Here is a 6,055-nt window from a genome sequence, read left to right as displayed (position 1 = left end):
GCTCAAGCCCCAGTTTCCCAGGTTCCAGCCCAGGTCACACTAACATCAAAGATTGTGCAGCCCCCAGATCACAGGACCATGACCGCACAGCTTGTTAGGAGCTAGAATTTTGTCTTACTATAGTTGCCTAAAGTCTGAGGGAATGCATAGGAAATTCCTTAGAACAGTTACTTCTCACAGTCTCCTGGCTGCTCCATAAGTTAGATTCAGGGGTTGGGAGGGTCAAGAATTTGTCCTGTGACCTTGATTGTACAGTCTCCCAGTGGGAATGTGTAGAAAACTGCTAACTCACCCTCTCCTGTACTGGGGATTCACTTCTGGTTTTCAGCCAGTCCTGGCCACTCAGCCTGCCAGTTTTCCTTCCCCTTCCCAGAATTTGAAGTTTCCTTTCACTTTTCCATTAACCTTTCATTTTTTTCTTAGGCAATGTATTCAAAGTGTGGTGGTCTACACAATATATTGGTTCTTGTAAGTGGATAAAGTGTGCTGAAAATGCTTCTAGTCAGTCATGTTGGAAATAAAAAAGCAATGAAATTTACACATTGCTCTACAATATAAAATGGTACATGGCATGATTTTACTTAACCCAAACAACAATCAGCATTTTATTTTATTTTAATCTCCTAATGTATGTGATTAATTTTGCATTTTTAGCCACTCACGTGTTAGGAGTTGTAGAGATTGACATTGGGTAGGTATAATAACACATTTTTATAAGTTAGAAGACCAGTTCTACATAGTATGTCAACGTTTCAGATTAGTCAATATATTAGCCTTGCCATGTAAAATGTAATCGAAAACAATCATTTTTATTCAAATTGATTAAAATTTCTCGATTTGATTTCAAAGCAAAATAATATCTGAATTGTAAAATCACTGTGAATTTGGAATAGTATATTCAATTAGTACATCACTAATTTTCTTCGTGCTATGTTCTGAACAAATAATTTATTAAAAAGTATACACTCAAGGAAGGTAGTTATTGCCATGCAAACTTAAAAATAGCAAAAAATATATGGTAGAATTATAGCTGGATTATACTAAGCATTCACAGGTTTTAAGGTATTCTAAGGGGATTTTTAAGTAATGTGTCTACATTCATAATCACTTTAACAGCTTTCACTGACTTGACCCAACAAGTAAGTTTATATTTCCTGATCATAGGAAAAAACTGAATTTTGTCAATTTTGTGAAACACTTGTTTATTCTTATGTATTAATTATGTTAATGAATCTACCACATGATTCAAAACTTAAGATTTGATCCATTCCTTAAAAGACTGCCTATCAATCTATTGGAGAGAAATACAATATAAAAAAACAGATATTAGTTTGTACATAAACAAAACCACTAGAAGAATGAATGAATTTTATCTGATTTAATTAGTTTAAGTGACCAAGGAAAGACATTCAGTTCCATCTGACACTTAATTAATCTTAATGAATTAATAATATTTCATTAGAAATTGAGTAATTAAATCATGATATTAATAATTCATACTTATTGGAGAGTAAAGGCCATAGAATGAAATCAAGTTATCTAGTTTCAAAAAAAAAAGGCATTTGGTATGATAAGAAAAGAAAAAAAAACTAACAAATCTTTTCTAATTTACAGATCATTTATGGAGGCTCAGCACCGAGAACAGTGCTTAGCAATATGTTCTGAGCAAATATAAGACATTGTATGAGGACTTCATGTTCATTTCATTATCTTATTTAATAGGTAAAACAACAATATGAGGTAAGAGCTGTTACAAAAGCTAAAGAGCATTGAAAAACATGGGTTTAGTAACTTGTTCAAGGTCTTGTAGATAATTAAGTGCCAGAGAGGGGATTCAATTTCAGGTCTGTGTAATTCAAAAATCTGTGCGCCTAACTACTTTTATACATCACCTCCTAACTCTGATAAGAATTCATTGAAAACCCACAGGGCTATGATGTAATTTTCTAGAAGACATGACTATATTAAAACATTAAAAAGTTTTAAAAAATGAATTTAAATAATTAGTTTTTTCATGTGAAAATTTTTTCTCACTTTTTAAAACTTGAACACCTAAGAAACTTGCTTCTACAATTTACTGAATTCAACCACAGCCTAATTTAAGTTATTAAAGAAGAAAAAAAAACCCAACAACTCATGGACATTAAAAGATTCCAAAAGTTGTACATTTGGATTAATTAATTGTATGATGATCTTTCATAACACCAGCCCCAAGTCTGCCAAATTGTTAATTTGGCAATATGTATGGAACATTTTTGGTTGATTAACTGAATTTTTAAATTTAAGCTATTACTTTGGAGAGGTTAGAAAACATTAAGAAACCCTAAAGTTGAATTTATTGGCTTAGAGCTTACATGTACTAAGTGCTTAATATGTACTTTGGTACTCTCCTAATGGGTACTTCCATTACCCATTAAAATAATGATTAAAACAAGTCATTATGCAAAAGAATAACCATTATAGTTTATTAAGAATACATATTCCAGACCACTCAATTCTTACTAGTATGTCTGCAGTGGTTCTAGGAATTGACACTTTTAATGTATTTTATTATAGTTAACACTAATGCAGGTGGTGCATGGACTCCCTTCAGCAACACTGTATTAAATTCTTATGACAACTGTGTGAAGTAGGAATGACTGTCATCTGTATTTCACTGATGGGGAATCTCAGGTTTAGAATTAAGTAATTTACTCAAGGTTATACAATAAAGATACTTCATAACTCTGACCTTTTAGTAAAATCCTAAGCTCAGTTCTTCTGAACACTATTATTCTCTACTCATATTTATCTAAATTATTAGTTTTTAAGTCCGACTGCTCATTGGTATCACTGGGGAAGCATTTTACCCATTCCTGAGCACCATGCTCAGAGTCCATCATAATTTTTCTAGAGTTTCCAGGCATCAGTCTTTTTAAAAATTTCTTCCTAAGTAATTCTAATATGCAGCCAGATTTGTAAACCGTTGTACAACTGAGAAAGACTTTTAAAAATTTTTTTACTTTGTAAAATTCTAAAGTTTCTCATTTACCCAGGTTAAAAAGGCCATAGATTAGGCGACAAGATGAAAAAATGTTATTCTTTGTTGCTTCATACTGTTTATAGGTATTTTGACTCTATTATTGTCGGACTGAAAAATAAAAGCTCCCATCAATTTCTTACTGTTTTATTAAGTTTGTATAGGACACCACACATACCTCCCTATTGAAGCTGGGATTCTAGTTTTTAGAGAGCTACATAAGTAATCTTTTTTTTTTTTTCAATATGGGTCTTGCCACATGAAACTTATTAATAAGAGACTATAAGTCCACATTTTAATAAATAAAATTTAATGATGCCATCTTTTAATTAGTTAAAATATAAGAATATAAATAGCATGCCTGTTACCCACTGCTGTTTGTAAGCTGAATTACCTTCCTCTTTCCTTAAAGTTAAGTATACTTATTCAAGATAGAGGAGAAAAACAATTACTTTTCCATGATGGACTTTTATTTCTCTTCTTTTCTTTTCTTTTTTTTTTTTTTTTGAGACAGAGTCTCGCTCTGTTGCCGGGGCTAGAGAGCCGTGGTGTCTGCCTAGCTCACAGTAACCTCAAACTCCTGGGCTCAAGCAGTCCTCCTGCCTCAGCCTCCCGAGTAGCTGGGACTACAGGCATGCGCCACCATGCCCGGCTAATTTTTTATATATATTTTTAGTTGACCAGCTAATATCTTTCTATTTTTAGTAGAGACAGAGTCTCGCTCTTACTCAGGCTGGTCTTGAACTCTGAGATCAAACGATCCTCCCGCCTCAGCCTCCCAGAGTGCCAGGATTACAGGCGTGAGCCACCGCGCCCAAACACTGTGTCTGGTTTTTTTGTTTTGTTTTGTTTTGGCTGTGTTCCAATAAAACTTTATTCACAAGAAGAGGCAGTGGGCTAGATGAGGCCCATGTAGTTTGCTGACCTCCTGGCTCCTGACAAGTAAGCATAGTACCCTTGTACAGAGAAGGCACTTTGAGTTATAAAACATCATTTAAAAAAAAATCTGTAGAATGAAAGTGAACAAATAAACAAATGAGTCATTGAGACTGATCAGTAGGCTTGCTGGCTGCAAGACTGGCAGCTGAGTTTAGGAGCGGAGGCAGCAGCAGACGGGACTTTCCCACAATCTTTGATTTCCATTGTCCTGACATGGTCTGACAAGGGTATCTGCGTGAAGATATATCATTTGGCATCCAAGGGGATTGGCCCAAGGGAGGAAATAAAAGCTATGGGGAAGAGGCTCTGCACTACCCACTTGCCAGCTTGCCTCGGTGGGGCAGCTTAGTCACAGAGACGATCTCTGACAACTCCTGGGAACTATTAATAGCTGGAGGCAGCAGTACAAAAACTAGGATTTATTTTAGCAAAGACAATGTTCAGGAGCCCAGGACAGACCCAGCAGCAAATGCTGGGAAAAGCCGGTAGCCACGTATAGCCTGCCCATGGCTCTGGGGCCCACAGCCACGCTTGGGAAAAGTCCAGGCTGTGCCGGCAGAAGAGCTGCTCCAAGCTGACCCTGAGGAAGTGCTCATGCCACAAATGTTGCCTGCTTCAAACAGCTGAGGCTGGCAGCAGAGAAAGCGCCTCTCACACAAACTCCCCACAGTCTGCGATGATCACCTTCTGCTTTGGCTTCCCATCCTTGCTGCCCTGGGCCTCAATCTGCCGCAAGACATCCAGGCCCTCGGTGACCTCTCCAAACACCAGGTGCTTGCCATCCAGCCAGTCTGTCTTGTCACATGTCAGGAAGAACTGGGAGCCATTGGTGTTTGGGCCAGAGTTGGCCATGGACAGTAGGCCTGGGCCTGTGTGCTTGAGGATGAAATTTTCATCAAACTTCTTCCCATAGATGCACTTGCCCCCGGTGCCGTTGTGGTTTGTGAAATCGCCGCCCTGGCACATAAACTGGGGGATGATGCGGTGGAAGCTGCTTCCCTTAAAGCCGAAGCCCTTTTCATGGGTGCACAGGCAACGGAAATTCTCTGCTGTCATGGGCACGACATCTGAAGGCAGGAGCATTTGGATGCGGCCAGCCGGCTTGTTCCCAATCTTGATGTCCATGTACACCTAAGGATTTGAGCGGGCCTTTTTTGCAGTGGGCTCTCCCTCCTGGGTTTCCGCCTTGGGAGGCTCTGACCCTTCTTCCTCTTTATCCTCTTCAAGAGTCTTCCCAGAAAACTTCTTCAACCAGTCATCATCTGACCAAACTGGTCTGGAAGAGCCTTCCTTAATTCTCATTGGTTTGGCCACATTGACACGAATTGTTCGTCCAAAGAGCTCTGATTCATTCATGTTGTCGGTAGCTGCTGCAGCATCCTCTCAACTCAAATTCAACAAAAGCAAATCTTTGGTGCTTTTCTGTTTCATAATCCAAAGGAATCTGAATATCTGTGATGTCTCCAAAAGGAATAAAAGCAGCATGAAGAACTTTGTCATCCACCTCCTCTGCCAGCCCACCCACGTATGGAACAGGCTTGGTAGTGGCCATCTTGCTCCTGCCTGTTTTTAAATAGAGAAAAAATATCCAGACAAGTGAAAAAATGATTAATTTGATAATTTGAGATGTGTAAACTTGGTATAATCTATAGCTTAAACAGTTGGGCAAAATTTGTCAATTTTAAGTTAATTTATGTTAAGCCAATACTGAAAGTTTTAATTATTTAGAAGATAGAAAAAGTTCCGTTTCAAATTCAACTTTTCACTTCATGAAAGGCACATTTGTTCATAATTACTTCTTCTCTGACTCTCAGTGTGGTCTTGTCCATTTGTTCAGAGTATCTTTTTCCCAAGTTCATGATTATTATAGTAGTGAGAAAGCAACAAAAAATGTTTAAAGCACTAGATTTGTATAATCACCTTTTATTATTCAATTCCTCATTTTAACTGAAAAGAAAATATGTCTACAGAAGTTAATGCACATTCCATAAGCTTTAATCCTAGGTGCTAGGAAGGATTCATGACCTCCACATTGGACAGAGAAAATGAAGTCTCCAAGGACTTAATAATAATCCAAGGGAGATCAGTGATAGTTTA

The 6,055-nt window shown here is 37.6% G+C and overlaps 1 pseudogene; it reads right to left on the bottom strand.

Annotated features, from left to right (window-relative positions):
* Positions 1-4,520: 4,520 nt before the first annotated feature.
* Positions 4,521-5,510, bottom strand: LOC138396772 (peptidyl-prolyl cis-trans isomerase E pseudogene; annotated as a pseudogene).
* Between the last annotated feature and the right edge of the window lie 545 nt (positions 5,511-6,055).

The sequence above is a fragment of the Eulemur rufifrons genome, chromosome 16, assembly GCF_041146395.1.
Source record: "Eulemur rufifrons isolate Redbay chromosome 16, OSU_ERuf_1, whole genome shotgun sequence".
Lineage (NCBI taxonomy): Eukaryota > Metazoa > Chordata > Mammalia > Primates > Lemuridae > Eulemur > Eulemur rufifrons.
Note: the sequence above shows the minus strand (reverse complement) of the source record. Positions and strands in the feature narration are given on the sequence as shown.